The sequence below is a fragment of the Apteryx mantelli genome, chromosome 5 (assembly GCF_036417845.1).
Source record: "Apteryx mantelli isolate bAptMan1 chromosome 5, bAptMan1.hap1, whole genome shotgun sequence".
Taxonomy (NCBI): Eukaryota; Metazoa; Chordata; class Aves; order Apterygiformes; family Apterygidae; genus Apteryx; species Apteryx mantelli.
The window spans coordinates 61,335,226-61,350,662 of record NC_089982.1 but is presented as its reverse complement, the minus strand read 5'-3'; positions in this window follow the sequence as shown (position 1 = coordinate 61,350,662).

Here is a 15,437-nt window from a genome sequence, read left to right as displayed (position 1 = left end):
GGGGCTTTATCATAGAAAGGAGAGAGGCAATGGGCAGATTCACAATGTTTTGGCATCTAGTTTCATTGAGATGCTTTAGGATATCAGAAATGAGGCACCAAAGTGTTACAGGTCTGAGTCATGGTCTGGCTGATGATAGTGTCCCAACAGTGGGCCTCAGTCCTGCAAGCATCCAGTGGTTTTCTTGCAGTGTGTATGGGTAAATCACTCTGTATTCAAGGTGAATACAAGACAACATGGAGTGATACTGTAGTTTCATTGCCTGATTATGTTTAGGGGGTTGCTTGGCAAGGACAGTGTGTATCATGTTAATGCCTTCCCTATTTCTTCTGCTTAATGATAACTTTTTATTCAAAATAATTATAAATGAAGCATTCATTGAGTTTAGAGAGGTGGTACTTCTAGAAATAGATCATTGTGCTAGAATAGCTGCTTTGGCTAAGTTAAAGAGCCTGCAAACAGGCTACCCACTGTTGGTGCTTTAAATCTGGATCTAGTTATGACTGCTGGCACTTGTGGGTGCCTAGTGTCTTGGAAGTGAAACCACTGTTTTGGAGGTATACCACTATGGGTGTATGGAGCTTGCCTATAGCTGTGCAGTTTTCACATGTTGATCCTTCAGGTGCACACAGGTGTTGTAGCTGAATAAACAAACACAAACAATTTGCATTACAGAGATAAAGATTTCTCTTAAAATGAATTGAATCTGCAGGGAAAGGGAATAGAGATTTACTTTAATCCAGAAGAGTGTGTGTGTGGGAGAGAGTGAGTGCTCAAGAAAAAAGAGCCTTCTTAGAATCTCATTACCATTTACCTGGTATGTGAGCCTCCCTTATTTTTATTGCATTTATGGATTGTGGTATCTCACTGTAAGTAATATCTCTCCAAAGAGCAATTTTATCTATGACAAGTAATTTACCTAATTGCATGCTATTGAGAGAAAAGGGTTGCATTCTGGTACCAAGCTAAAAGTTCCAAGGTTCACTGCAGAACTGGGTGAGAAAGTATCTTATCAAGGATCTATACAGTCATTTGTAGTTTGCTCTTGTTCGCTTAAATGCTGTCCAGCAACCCTCTAGATCCTGGGTAGAATAAGTGGGTTTGGTTTTGTGCAAAATATCACATATGTTTTTATATATTGTGGTCATAACTCCTCCAATGAGAAGATCAATAGTAATTCCTTTCACTTCAAATGATGGCTGTACCATGCCACTGCTGTTTACACAACTTTTGTCTTGCTTTTTCTGCTTCAACCTCACTGTCTTAGAAAGCACATAATAATCCTCTAGCACTGATCTGGGTTAATTTTTTTTTGGCCTCCGAATCTCCAAATTGCTCTTTGTAAATTTTTCTGCTGGTGAAGGTCACAAAGATAACTTGGCCTCCAGCTCAACATCTTGGTACATCTCAGTTTATGAAAGGCAGTGTAGAAGTCTGCTGATTAAATTCATTATTCTTCTGAGGCTTCATCAAAAAGACTATTTTGCCTTTGTAGTTCACTTCCATCTAATTTTTTCATGACATTTGAGACTTGGATTAGGAACCTCTAATTTTACTGGGGCACAATCAGATGGTAGGAACAGCTTTGTCAGACCTAAACCTGACCCTGGATTGCCTGTTGCATAGGATCCTCCCCTCTTACTTCCTGAGACTGGAAACTATGCTGTTGCCTTCCCTGTACCCCCTCCCCCTCCACAGCTTTCTGCCTTTGCTAGGAACATCTCCAGACTGAAATTGGAGCAGAGCCTTAAAATAAGACAGTAGTGTTTCAGCGGCTAATGCTGCACCAGTCAGCATTGAGTGTTCATTCTAGGCCCTGCAGACAGCTCACTTAAGAAAGTGAGCCTTTGAGAGTTGGTTTTGCTTCCCAATTAGGGAATTCACTGCCCTAAACAAACTATTCCTGTTTGAGGGAACCAGTAGTTGGCACCAAGGTGTCCTCATAAAGCCTTGAGTTGCCCTATGCCTTCTGTCTAGTGCTCCTTGTTAGCCTTTGCTCCCATACGCTATAAATGCACTGGGCTGTCTCTGCTGCTCTTCCTGGAAATTGTACTAGCAGAGGCCAGCAGGGCAGGTAAAGCTGAGTTAATCCCAAATCCTGTAGAACGACCTTTTGTATGAACTGTTTGGAGCACAGGTGGGGAAAGGATGTGCAAAATTGGCTGTTCTGCCTTGTCCTTTCTGCACACAGTCCTTGTCTGCTTACCCCACGTCTTTGCCAAGGCAGTTCTACCATGTTTTCTCACTGGGGCCGGCATTGCAGAGGTAACATCGCTGCTTTTCTAGATCTGTTGCAGGATATCCAATTGCCTGCTTATCGTGTGATTTTTCTCTCCCCCCCCCCCCCAACCATTTCGGCAGCAGGATTAAGCCTTTGATGTCAATACTGAGAGCCTTGACCCATTTCTAAGGCTGAGAGCCAGCATGCTGTCCAGTTCCTCAGTCTGGGTTTTGCTTGGTGCTTCAAAGACAGCCACCATGCCAACTGTAAAATGTAACTCATGAGTATAAAACTAGGCTGTAAAGTACTCTTATGGCTATACAAATCCTTCAAGAGACAAGATGCAATCCATGCATCCACCCAATGGGGAGATTCCTGGAATGCTTATGAGAGTTCATTGAAGATAAATAACACTTAACATGTATGTAGCTTTTTCTGCCTTCAGAGTGCTTTGTAGATATTTATGCACTTGCAGCAGTGATTTAGCTAGATACTAATCCATATCCTTGTTTTACAGCTGGGCAATACCAATAGCATGAATTTCCCAGGATTATGTGGATGCATTATCATGCCTGAGTTCAGACTGTGTTCAGTGTGGCCAGGGCCTCTGCACTGCATATACTCTGCCAGGGTGCTGCAACTGCAGCACAGTGCCAGATCCCAGATGTCGCCAGGTGGATCTCCCCTCGCAGCTCAGCCTGTAGGGTTATGCAGAGCGTGTAGGGGAGGAATGTATGCTGCAAAATCTGCATCCTGTTGTATTGGGAAAGGCAGACTTTAACCATCTCCCCAAAGCGTGTGTCTTTTAGCTTGTTTGCTGCATTACATTTTTGGGGCTGAGCATGAGTGCAGTGATCAGATGTAACTTAAAGCAGCTTTTTGGGCAAGCTGGGATAGCTTTAGAAATTGAGCGTCTCCAAACAAGATCTAAAGGTAACATCCAAAATTAGTCTTTAAAAAAATAATTTGCCTACCCTCCCTCTCTAGAACACATCTCAAGGGGCCCCTCCAGCCCCTGTATCTCTTCCATCTTTGCTTGCTTTCTCAGTGCATATCATTTTCTCAAAGCCCAACTTTATGGCTGCTCTGCTCCATTGTTTCACATCTTAGAAATCATTTGCAGGGCTTCCCATTTACTTGATCATGGATAGATGAGATTCCTGACTGAAGCCAGCTTCATTTCACCTTGTGCAGAGTTAAGATGCAGGGTGTACTGTATGCATGAGCGCTACTCTGTCCAGTGTATCCTTTACATCTGCTTCATCTGTGCTAGCTTGCAGGTTATATTCCTAACCACTACAACATTCAGGCATGATGTGAATAGCCTGAACAACTATGGTAACCTCTGCCTTTGAAGGTGCAGTCTAGCTTCCAATAACAATAGCTTTCTGTAATATCAGATAAGTATTAAGCTTTAATTGTTCATGTGGGCAGAGTGTGGCTGCTACTTCTCTATACACTAATCTTGGATTGCCTTATGGAAAGTAGCTCTTTCCGTAATTCCTTCCTTAAAATCAATGGCAACAAATATGAACACTTCCAGAAGTGCTAAAGACCAGATTTTCAAGGGCATGTTGCCCTATACTGAGATTGTTGTTTTTTGCATAAGCATCAAAATAAGGGCTAAATTTTCAGAATTGCTGATCAGCCACTGCTGGTTGGGTCAGCATGTCAGAGTGAAACACTGATAGTCTCCCATTTTGTCTCCAAAGATAGATGCTGCTTCCATCTTTTTGGCTTGCTCACTTTTTATGCGTGTTTTAGAAAATAAAATTATTCTATGTTTCAGGCACAGGAAAGTCATGTATAGTTTAAATGGAAGCAACCGTGTGATTGTAAGGGGAACATGCAACATGCATGTGCAGAGTAAAATAGAAGGCTGTCTAATCAAACTGCTTTTTGTTTGATTTTTAGAAGAGACTGTACTTGGAAGGGAGATCTGTTGACAGTTGCTAAATAAACAAAGCATATTCACCTCAGGAGATCCCCTGAGGTGGAAGTATTTGGAGGCTCTGGAGGAGGGGTGTGTGCTTGAGCAGTGTAGATGTAACTTGTGCTGTTCTTATTCTTTGGCCATTGGCATATAGGCTGGATGGGTCCTGCATCTGTATCAGCACAGCTGCCCATATGTTCTGGCTGGGCAGCTGCTAAAATCACAGCAGGATCTTCCTGGGGTAACAAATTCTCTGCACTATAAACAGCATGGAAACAAATTGATGTCATGCCCCTGCTTCTTCTACACTATTAATTTTGGGCTACTTTGAAACTTTTCCTAGCTTTTTTGATAGTAGCAACCAAATTAGATAAAATCAAGCTACTTTGCATTATGTCCTCAGCATGTGTAGAAACAAAAGTTTGAAGTAAGCAGAGTTGTCTCTTCTCAAAGAAAAAAAAAAAAAGCTATATTGGGACAGAACAGCCATCACAGGAGGGTCTCTATATGGGGAATGTCCAACCAAAATCAAATTTCACTGCAAACAGTCACTGACAGATAGCAAGCTGTCATCTAGCAAGCTGCCAGGGTAATTCTTCCTACCACAGGGGAAGTGTTGGCATTTCAAACTTGCAAGACTGATCCTACAGGAGCCAGAAGCGAAGGGATAAGCTGTGGTATGGGGGCTGATGCTATGCTGCCCAACGCTGTAGTGCTCATTCACTCTGTGTTTGTCCTGCTTGGGATTCAGCTCAAGTGGAAATATCCGAACAGCTTTTTGGCAGAAATCTTATAATGATTTGCCCAGCTTTATCACTTGCTAATTTCTGTATCGTTCTGTAATGATATCAGTTCATCCTTGATGCTGATCCTTGTTTATCTATTAAGTTTTAAAATTTCTAGCTTTCATCAGTTTGAGCCTCGCATGCTTCTGAACGTATTTCCATATGGGAGTCACTAATTGTCCAAAATTTGCTTCCTTACCAAAAGATTGCAATCTGCTTTATCTACCCTCCAATTATATTAGCTCCTCTGAACCTCTCTCTGATCAATAGATCCTATAACATTCATCAAAAGCTTTTGTCTAGACTGATCAAAGTGTAAAATTAAAATGCAGTGAATCATCTCCCTTTTCCTTGATAGTCCCTTGCCTCTGAGGGAGGGCCTGTTCCTTGCCTGTTCTCCCTTCCTCCATCCTTCCAAGCCTCATCTACTATTAAATCCTATCTTTGTCTTTTGAGTCCCTTGTCATTATCTTGATACAAGCAAAGCCCTGATTACGCTGAATTTCTGTGTTAAAAATACTGCACAGTAATGCATTAGCTAGCCCTAGCATTTCTGGAGTGAAATAAGTTACACAAAGCTGTCTTTTGTTGACCTCTTGGCAAGTTTTTCCGCTCCACCTTCACTCCCCCCCCCCTTGATTTCATTAAAACAGTAGCTTTCATCTTTTGTTTTGGAGAGGTGTGTGTTCCCACATGCACTTATGTGATAGCCTTTCACTTCAAACATGATGGAAGTAGAAAACTTGCAGGGGACAAGACCTGAGACCTCTAAGCCTGGTTCAAACTCCAAGGAAAAAGAAAAATTCTGGAAAAGCACATAGATACAATTTTGTCAGATAATGAGCCTGCCCCCTTGCACTTCTCCTTTTTGCCCACTATGGGCAGGGCTTATGAATTGATATGATTAATGAGTAAGCAGGTGGCAATTGTTACCAGAGGAGGGGAAGGAAAAAAGAAAAGACAGCTCTGCTAAGATTAGAATCCTCCTCAGGAAAATATTGAGGAGCTCTAGGAAAGCATGCTAAGCCTGAGTTAAACAGTGCTTTTAAGTTTGTAATGAGACATCACAAGGCTATTCTGAAATAATCTTTCTGGCAGACAGTCTCTTTATTTCAACGTAATGTGTGGTGTCAGGATGTTTTAGTAGTGTCTTAAAGACTGATCTTAAATTTCCGAATTCATTGAGTTATGAGTATTTAAGAGTATTATATGCAATTCCTTATCTTACATTGCACAGACCATTTGGGGGTGTTCCTAAGTTTTGCCAAAATCTGCTTTTAAAATGCTCTTCTCCTTTAGCTTCGCCGAAGCAAAGAAAACCGTACCCATTGTGTCCCCCCTCCCCCCCCCGAAAAAAAGAAAAAGAGAATGGATCTTGGTCAAAATTTCCCATGGTCATGGTAAGATCAGAAGAAAATACCTCTGAAGTCTAAACTTGACCAGTCAAATTGCACCTGAATTTGACACCCAGAGGAGTGAGGCCACAGGAATGGTGCACCTTTTGGTTCTCCTTAATTTTTTTGTCTACTTTTTCAAAAGCAATTTAATCTCCACAGTTCACAGTTGCTAGGCCAGCTCCTCCTGCAAGCTTTGCTTTTTGGGAATATGAAAAACATTTCTCAAGTTAACTGGAGTCAAACTTTTAAAGGGTTAGGAGGTGATTGCAGTGTTTGAGAAGGCTCTGTCATCAGTAGGATCCTGAGACAACAAAAAGAAAGTGCAGCCCTGCAGGAGCTGAGCACTCGTGGCCAGGAGCAGCAGCAGAGTTGCAGGAGGCAGTGCTGGGAGCTTTCATGGGAAGGGAGAGGGGTAGAATGATTTTACCTGCTACACTGGCATGAAAGAGAGCTGTGGGTGCTTATTCCTGTGCCTTCCTCTTCCTGAGCATGCTTTCCACAGGTCCCTAGGCCCTTCCTGAGCTTTGAGATGATGTGTAGCAAAATTATACAAGCAGCAGGGAAGGATCAGAAGAGCAAATGAACAAAGGCCGGTGGAGCAGGCAGCAGAGGAAATACAGCTGGGCTTCTGGCAGGGAATGCGAGCCCTCTCTTTGCCTAGAAATTACTTTTGGAAAAAACCTGACAATGAATGGGAGTAGCAGAGCTGCCAGTAAATAAAAATGGTTCATAGCAGGAAGTACTGGGACTGAGCATCAGAAGCCTTGTGGAAGAGTTACAGTGCTGTTACTAAAAGTGGCATTTCAAAATTTCATATATAAGCCATTTGTTCCACCACAGGTGGGGTTTTAACGTTGTTCATCCATGCTCCTATGCCTGCTCTCTGGCCAGGGTGTTGCTAGTTGTCTGTTCCTGAAGTGCCCCTGCTGCTCTGCCTTGCCCTGTGGCTGGCCGTAGGCTGAGATGGGAGCGATGTTGGGGATCACAGCTCTCCGCCTGGGCTGGGTGCTGTGCTGTGTGTACTCCCTTGGGCTGTGTGGGTGCTCCCCTCGGTGAGCTGCACGGCGCTCGAGTGAGTGGCAGCTGTCCCCTGGGCAGGAGAGCTCTGGTGGTGCTGGAGACGAGAGGCCCCGCTGTGACTGTGCCGATGCACAGTTAGTATTTCCCAGGAGACAGCAATGGTACCTTTAAAAAGGTACTTCTCAACCTCAGTTATCTTGCTGTGGTTTCTTTGAATCCTGTATTGACTAGACTAGCAAAAAACTGTTTAAATAATCAGGCTAATGTTCCCATAAGGGAAATACTGGTACGTATTGGAATATGGGAGTGCAGCCAAACAGGACCCCCCCCTCCCAAAAAAAAAAAAAAACAAAAAAAAAACAAAAGAAAAAGCTACAATTCTCAGAAATCTTTGAGCACATGGTTAACCCTAAATGTTGGAAAAGATAATCTCTGCTGCTTAGCAATAAAATCTCTAAATATCTATTGCTCCATTGAATCATTGTGGAGCATTCTGTGTGCTAAGAGGAAAATCCCCATGTATAATGTTATGGGCTCCCTTGTGAGGAAGGACCAAAGGGAGAGCAGTTCATAGGCAGAGCCCATCAAGTTTCTTGCACATCTTCTGTTTCTGTTGATATTTTCCCAGGTTTGTGTTCTCATCTCAGTGCTGACTTGCCCTTAGCAAAGAGACTCTCCCACTTGTGCCCTCGCCTGCGTGGCAGCGTTTCAGAGGTGCAGGCCAGCCTTTTTGGTGCTTGGGCTGCACGCCTGTCCTGGGGCCCTGTAGGGACAGGCTGGGGGGGGGAATGGGGACAAGATGGCCTTTGCTGCTGCACAACGAGGTGCTCCAGCGCGGAGAAGTCACTGAGTTCAGCCCAGCTGCTCCATGCGAGGGTTGCATTTCTCTCCTGGAAGGGGAAGTGATTCACCCAGACCGCCCAGCAGTTGGAGCGTGTTCCCAGTGGGAGCTGGGGGCAGTGGAGGCTGCGTCGCACTGCTTGGCTGCCCCCGAGCCCTGGCTAGGATGCGGTTGCAGCTCTCAGAGGTGCGCCGTGCTCGTCCTGGGAAAGGCAGAGCCAGGTCCCTCCTCTCCCGCGCTGCTGAGGACCAGGGAGCACAGCAGAGGAGCTGTTCCTCAGCCCTGCATCTGCTGCCGGCCTGGGCTGGCTCACCCTGTCCCAGGACCGCAGAGCACCGAGCTCGCCTGGCACAGAGCTTTAATTTAGAAAGCCTGTCATATTCTGCAGATGAAGCAAAAATTTTAAAAGTCACTGCTTTCAAGGGTGATAGTGTTAGATAACTTTCTAACTTCTTTATGTGGGTAATTGCTGTTGCTTTAACTCAAAGAGCAGATTAGGGAGCTTGACTTTTAGAAAGCTATTAATACTCTGGTTGCAAAAGCAAATGGTGGCTAATCCTCATCTTCACCTGACTGACTCCCTGAATGCCACAGCCAGAGGGAAGTAATAAAGCTTGCTGAGAAAGTTTCAAGTTAAAGAAGAATATTTGGTCACAAATAGCTACCCTTTCCCAGCCTTTCCTAGCTTAAGCCATTCTGGTTTTTTTTGTTTTTTTGTTTTTTCTTTCCTCTTTTGGGCAAATCATTTACTGCAATTTAGTGATCTCAACCACATAAAATTCACTTCCTTGTGTTTTTTTAAAAAAAAAAATATAAAGGATTAGATGTCTCGGTTTATCTTTCCACGCAGGTCACATGGCCGGAGCTGGTTGTAAAATGTTGAAAAACGAGTTTAAGGTGTGCTAAGTGCCAAGTGCAGTACATTTCCGTATTCTCTCTCCCCTGCGTATTGCTCACAAAGACACCACAGAAAGACAAGGAAGTTTGCTTTCTCAGGGAGTGGATTTTTTTTTTTTAATTTAAAACAGCATTTATTATTCTTAGATCTAATCCTTTAAGACCTCACTGCTGTCTTAGTCCAGTCCCAACCCCAAAAGGAACAAGCTGAGAAAAACTCTTACTCACTGATACGAAAACACGAATGTGGAACAGAAGTCAGACACCCAACTTGTAACAAACAGTTGGGGAGTGTTTCGGGAAGCTGTGCAAGCTACGCAGGTGGGATCTACATCTCAGTTACCCCAGTGAATCTGATAAATGGTATGTGAGTGCAAAATGAGACCCTTATGCAGGATGTGATCCATCGCTCCAAACAGTGACAGGGTCTCTGCAGCCTCAGGCCGAGCCTGGCGACTTGGGGTGCCCTGGTGGTGCCCATGAGTGTGGCCCTCAGTGTGGTGCTGGCTGGCCCTTGCAGCCAGGCCAGGGAGCAGGCAAGCGAGCTGGGGCTGAGCACTGAGAAACCCCTGCCCTGGCACTGAACTCCCTGCCTGGATGCTGAGCAGGCCAGTGTGTTGGGGAGTTTGGCTCCTAGCCTTGCGGCTCCCGGGCAGAGGTGAGGCACGTAGGGTCAGAAGTGGTTGAAGACTCTGAGATAGCAAGATGCCAAACAGGACTTGATTTTTGTTGCCAGTTACCAGTAGAGAAACTATAGCTGCTTTGTTTAAATGGCTTCTTTTTTCCTTGTGGGGCTCTTGTGTGAGGCTTTCAGCAATTTAGCTTTTCTTGCAAAAGCTGTGGAGAGGAAACATGCCCCATTTAAAGAGCCACTTTTATTGGCACTTCCAAAGAGATACTGCAATATTTAGAAAACACTTTCTGATAGCACAGGAAATGTAGCAGGCTTATGTCTGTTTTCCTCAGACCAGACCCCAGGGTTTCACTGCTTCTGAGCTCTCTAACTTGAGCTAACCCTGGCAGCTGAGGAGTGTTTATCCATTACTTTTGGGCAGCAGCAATGCTCGTGAGCGGTGAAGACACGGTGACACCCTGCTTAGCTGAATTCTTTACTCCTGGTGGGATTTAAGCTGAAACATTTATTCATGGGTGACATTCTACCCTGTTGCAGAAACAGCCTGAGGTCTGTGCTCCACTGAAATCCTCCTATGCTTCATATGAAAAAAAGTGAAACCAATGAGACAAAGACATTGCTAATTACAATGTGTTGTGAGTACTTTATTTACAATACAACTGACAACACCCAATTGGACAGGGTATTGATACTGCCTGGATTTAGGGAAAACAAGTGACATGTTCTGAATGAGCCTCTGATGGTAGCTGCAGGGAAGAGGAGACCTTGTTCCTAAACCGAGGTGCACTTAAGACTGCATCTTTGATGTCTACAGTAATGATGTCTGTAATGATCTTACTGGTAGCGAGGATAGTGGTAACCTTGCTGATACATGACTGCTCAGTTTCAGAGCTGTTTAAAAAGCATCCCTCCTGCTTCAATGTTTGAATACAAAAACATCATGTGAATTTCAGCCACTTTGCATGTGTGTATTTGACTATTCCCATCTCCTGCAGAGAAACAGATTTTCTCTGCTGTATGTCATACTCAGTATATTCTTTGGCAAAAGAGAGAGAAGCTGTAGGACCAAAGAGACTAATAGAATTATTTCTTCTATTTATTTCTGTTTTGCAGGACCCTGAGAAAAGAACTGGGACCAGGGATGGAATGGGAGGTCTCACACAGGTGAGTTCTGCCTACTGTCCTCACTATCTACCTATGTGAGAGCATGTGTAGAGCTAGAGGGACAGCCTGATCTCAGCTAAAGCCAGTTTGGCTTGTTTCCATTTTCAGCCCACTTTCTTCCCCCGTATGTATTCTGGGGGGTGCTGGCTTGATGATTAACGTAGTATCTGGTCAGCAGAAACCAGATCACCCTTTCTGTGCATCTTCCTTCAGACCTGCTGGGAGGAAAGAGGGGTACACAGCCCATGCACCCCTATTACTACCCTTCAGAGAGAAAGTAAATAGGGATAAATGGAGCCTTTTTCTGCCTTTTGCAACTGATGCCTGCCTGCCTACCCAGCCAATGTCCTGAGTTTGACAAGCCAATACTGGGGAAAAACACTAAACACAGCCAGGTGCATCAGTGGAGGGAGACCTGCTCTGCACACACTCCAGAGAGGAGAATTCCAATGGTGAGAGTTGTGTGCCAAATTAAGGGCACAAAGTGATCTCTTCCCTGCCACAGTCTGATACCCAGCCTCATCTAGCCAGCTTTCCCTCAGGCCAGCACCTCAAGATGTCACCTCATCATTGCAGTTTCCCAAATTGTCTGGGTGATATATGCAATGCTTTTTCCAAGTGTGTCTCCACTGTAGGTTATCAACTGCCTTATGACTCAGGCTGCAAGTTCAAGTCAGGCATACTGCTCTTCCTCACCTTTCATTTTTGTCACATATGCTAAGCCTGATGTGCTTTACCTATGCTTCTTAGAGCTCATCTGCAGTGTGAGAGCCTTTGGGTGGGCTCCAGGGCTTCCCTCCACGACGTGCGGTTGTGGGATGGCCAACAACATCACCAAGACACCATAAGAGGAGGAGTATCTCTATGGAACATGGAGCTTGCCTCAGCCCCCTCAAGCCATAGTACTCAAATGAGGAAAGGAGGAGGTGTGAATACAGAGGAGATGGATGGTCTGTCTCTTGGAACTGGTTACTCCAGCAGTTTGGGTGATAATGAGAAATTACCTAGCTGATAGGTAGAAGGTTAGCAGGAATACCCTGATGTCAGGAACTTGCCTGAAATCATTGCTGTCTTCCTAACAATTGTTTCCTAATTATAGGGGCACAGTGATGGTACTGGGGATACTTTCCCCAAAAGAGCCAGTAAAAATGTTGCCCACAAAGGATGCTGCTTCCTTGTCCTACAGAGTACTGGGGACTCAGAGGTGAAGCCTGGACCACATAAATAACGCCAAAGGGCGAAATGTTCAGGCATTTTCATGCTTGGATATGCCTTGGTGACATGATCATCAGTGAGGTGCTGGTGGTCCCCGACATGTTTGCCGTGACCTGCAGAGCCCTGTTCAGGAAGCATGGAGCCCTGTGAGCATTCTGTGGTGCTCTCCACTGTGGCACTGTTGCTGCTTGGGAGGTTGCAGGAGGGCAAGGGCCTCCACAATTGTTTGGATGCCATGTAGCAACTGCTCAGTGTGACTGTGGCCCTCTGCATCCTGCACCAAAACCTGGTGGACCAAGGTATCTTTCTGCCTGAAGTGAACCCAAGCTTTGGGGAATTATTCATGTGGAAAGTCCTCCTGGAAGTGACAGCAGCCTAAGAAAGTCAAAGACTAGAGAAATTAAGGATGCCATGTGTACAGCCAGTACATGTGTGACAAAACCATTGCATACGGTGCTGAGTGATTGCAAGATGTCCTGGTCCATATCCTACAGATTTATTACAGAAGAACTGCTTATTGTAGTTACTGTTTTAAAATTTTGTAACAAAGGAGCTACTAATAAGTGTAGGCTGTTTTGCCTCTGACCAGTTTAAATGCAGCTCTCTTTCTCTGCTAGTTTGAGGTCACTTCTGTGGCTTGTATAGGTTGTTTGCATTTTTTTTCATGCTTCAGTAAGATCTTTTGGCTTACCTGTGGCTTCCCGCTTTCCACAAGTGAGCAGATAGCAGACAGTGGTTGAGCTAAAAAAGTACTTTGTGATACTGGGAGAATGTACAAAGACAGGCTCAAAGTGCAGTCAGACGTGTTCACCTCTGGCAAAAATTAAATGTGCTTCCTAGTTTGGAAAGAGGCAAAAAAAAAAAAAAAAAAAAAAAAGTATCGTGGTTCAAAGTGAAACCATGGTCATGGGCAACCAGACCATTAAATACAGCTTCAGTGTGGTGACCAACATGCAAACTAGTTACGTACAGAAGCAAATAACAGCCAGGCTGAGCATAAACCCACAACCGAAACAGAGTTTGTGATCTTGCTGCTAAAAATGCCCTGGGAGATGATAGTAGGATTTTTTTGATGTGGACAAGGGGACAGGCAAACTGTCAGTGTTGGTCTACCCTTGGGATCAAAAACCCAGTGCTGATGGTGACAAAAAGGTGCTGGGAAGGGAAGCATAGTGCCCCAGAGCATGGGTCAGAGCACCCCACTGACACAGACTGTGTTGGGTGTGGGTTGGAAACACATGGATGTTTGGTGCACTTGGGACAAATCTGAGCCCATCTGAGCTGTCTTTCCCACAAAAAAGTTTTCTAAAGAAGAAACCGATTCCTAGACTGAGTCCTTCATTGAGAAATTGAGTCCTTGATTGTTCACCTTCTGTGTGCAGAATCTGTTGGAGTTTTGCCCAAGTGTGGACTGCAAGATAGAGCTTCTGTTTTCTTTTATTAGAAAACCAGTGAACTCCAGTCCTGGCCTTTTGGTTGGAGAAAAAAGATCTGATCTAATTCATGAGCTTGACAGGAGGTATTTCATATGGAAGTATTTCTACAGATCAGCCTGTGCAGAATTCCTAAAAATGTCTATATTCTCTTTGCTCTTTGGTTCCTTGAACGACTATGATAGCGTGCTGTAGCCTGCCTTTGTGCCCAGAGAGAAGGGGCTCCTGGAGCCACAAAACTGTGTCTTTTTATTTTTTAACTTAAGCTTCTCTTTGCAACAACACTACTACCATTTCATTGCCAGGTAGGACTTAACCTTTAAACTTAGTCAAGTGTGATTCAGCATTTAATTAACACACTGGAGCATAAAATCTGATTTTGCTGACTTTTAGATGCACAACAGTGGTAGTTTCTCCTGTTATGAGGTAGGTCTAGGTTTTATTTATTTTACAGGTCAGCATGATGGGCCATATCCATGGCTGATACGTATAAAAAGGAATGCAGATCTCTATCAGTAAGGACCTAACCAGAACATAAATGTTAGAGGTTTAACAACAGTCACAGAACATATCATGGCTATACCTTTTCAGACATATCAAAAATGCATTTTGCATATACTCTGAGCTCTAGTGCTTGTATAAACAAGATGTTGCAATATCAGAATGGTGTTAATCCACTTGAATTTCTTGTTAATCTGTTTATATAGGTGCTGTACCATTGTTGTGTTAACGTATGTTGTTTCATGAAAGAAGTCAAAACTGGCTTTAGTTAGCAATTTAGATTGATAACAGCCAGAGAAGTGCATGTCTGCTCTTCAAGATCATCAAGAAATACATTCAGAAAGGGAAGGGGATCAACTTGGCAACCTTTGGAGTTGTCACAGTGCCCAAGGCCTCAGTATAGCTCCTGACATTCCCAAGGCAGCAAGGTCATCTTAAAGACACAACTGCTGTTCACTGGCATTGTTTATGTTAATATCCTGAGAATGACTTGCATATTTGAACCTTATGATGGGTTAATCATTAGTTAGGATCTTACAAAACTGAAATCAGAAACCAGCAATCTAGGAAAATGATAAATTCTCTTATAAACTGTCTGTTTAGAAAATGTAATAGAATGCGGTGTAGATTCATTTTAATCTTGGATAACTTGGATAAAGGGAAAGAGGAAAATTGCAGGAGAGCAACAGAGACATGTTTCAGTGTGGCACAATCTTTTGTCTCAGAAATCAAAATGCTTGATTTTTGTGGAGTGTATGAACACCTATAAAGAGCCACAGTTTGAGTTTCTTTTTCATCCAAAGTGAATGTAGGTGGACCTCTAGTGAGTGGGAACATTGGCAACTAATTATAGGGAAGACATTAGTCTTCTTGTGTGACTTGATAATTTGTCTGACAATTGAAGTCCTTATGTGGCTATATCTCCTTGAAAGCTGTGTTCAGCATCATGTTGGTTATCCACTTCCTGAGCAAGATAGATTGAACTTGTATAGGAAATGGTTGCTGGGACACACAGACTTATGTAAAGAAACAAGCAAAATTAGAGCACTCTCTTTGTTATCTCCCCCCCCCCCCCCCCCAAGTCCTACAAAGAATAAAAAAAAATATTTTCTTTCCATTTGCTAGCACAAAAAAGACTAGGGAAAACTCTCTTGATTAGTATCCTTTAGGAAGCTCAAGACATGTTAAGTTCAAAAAAGTTGCCCTTATTGTAGCGTGAAAAATGATGTATAGAGAGAGTAGGTTGCAGATACTTTGCTTTCCTATGAGGGATGTAGAAGATAGTGCAGTATTTGTTCTGGTCTTCTCTTAGCTGGTCTGCTTTTCTCCCAAGACTTGGTATTTTCAGCAAATTTTCTTCCAAAGGACTTACACTGAGGAAACAAGCAGGAATTCT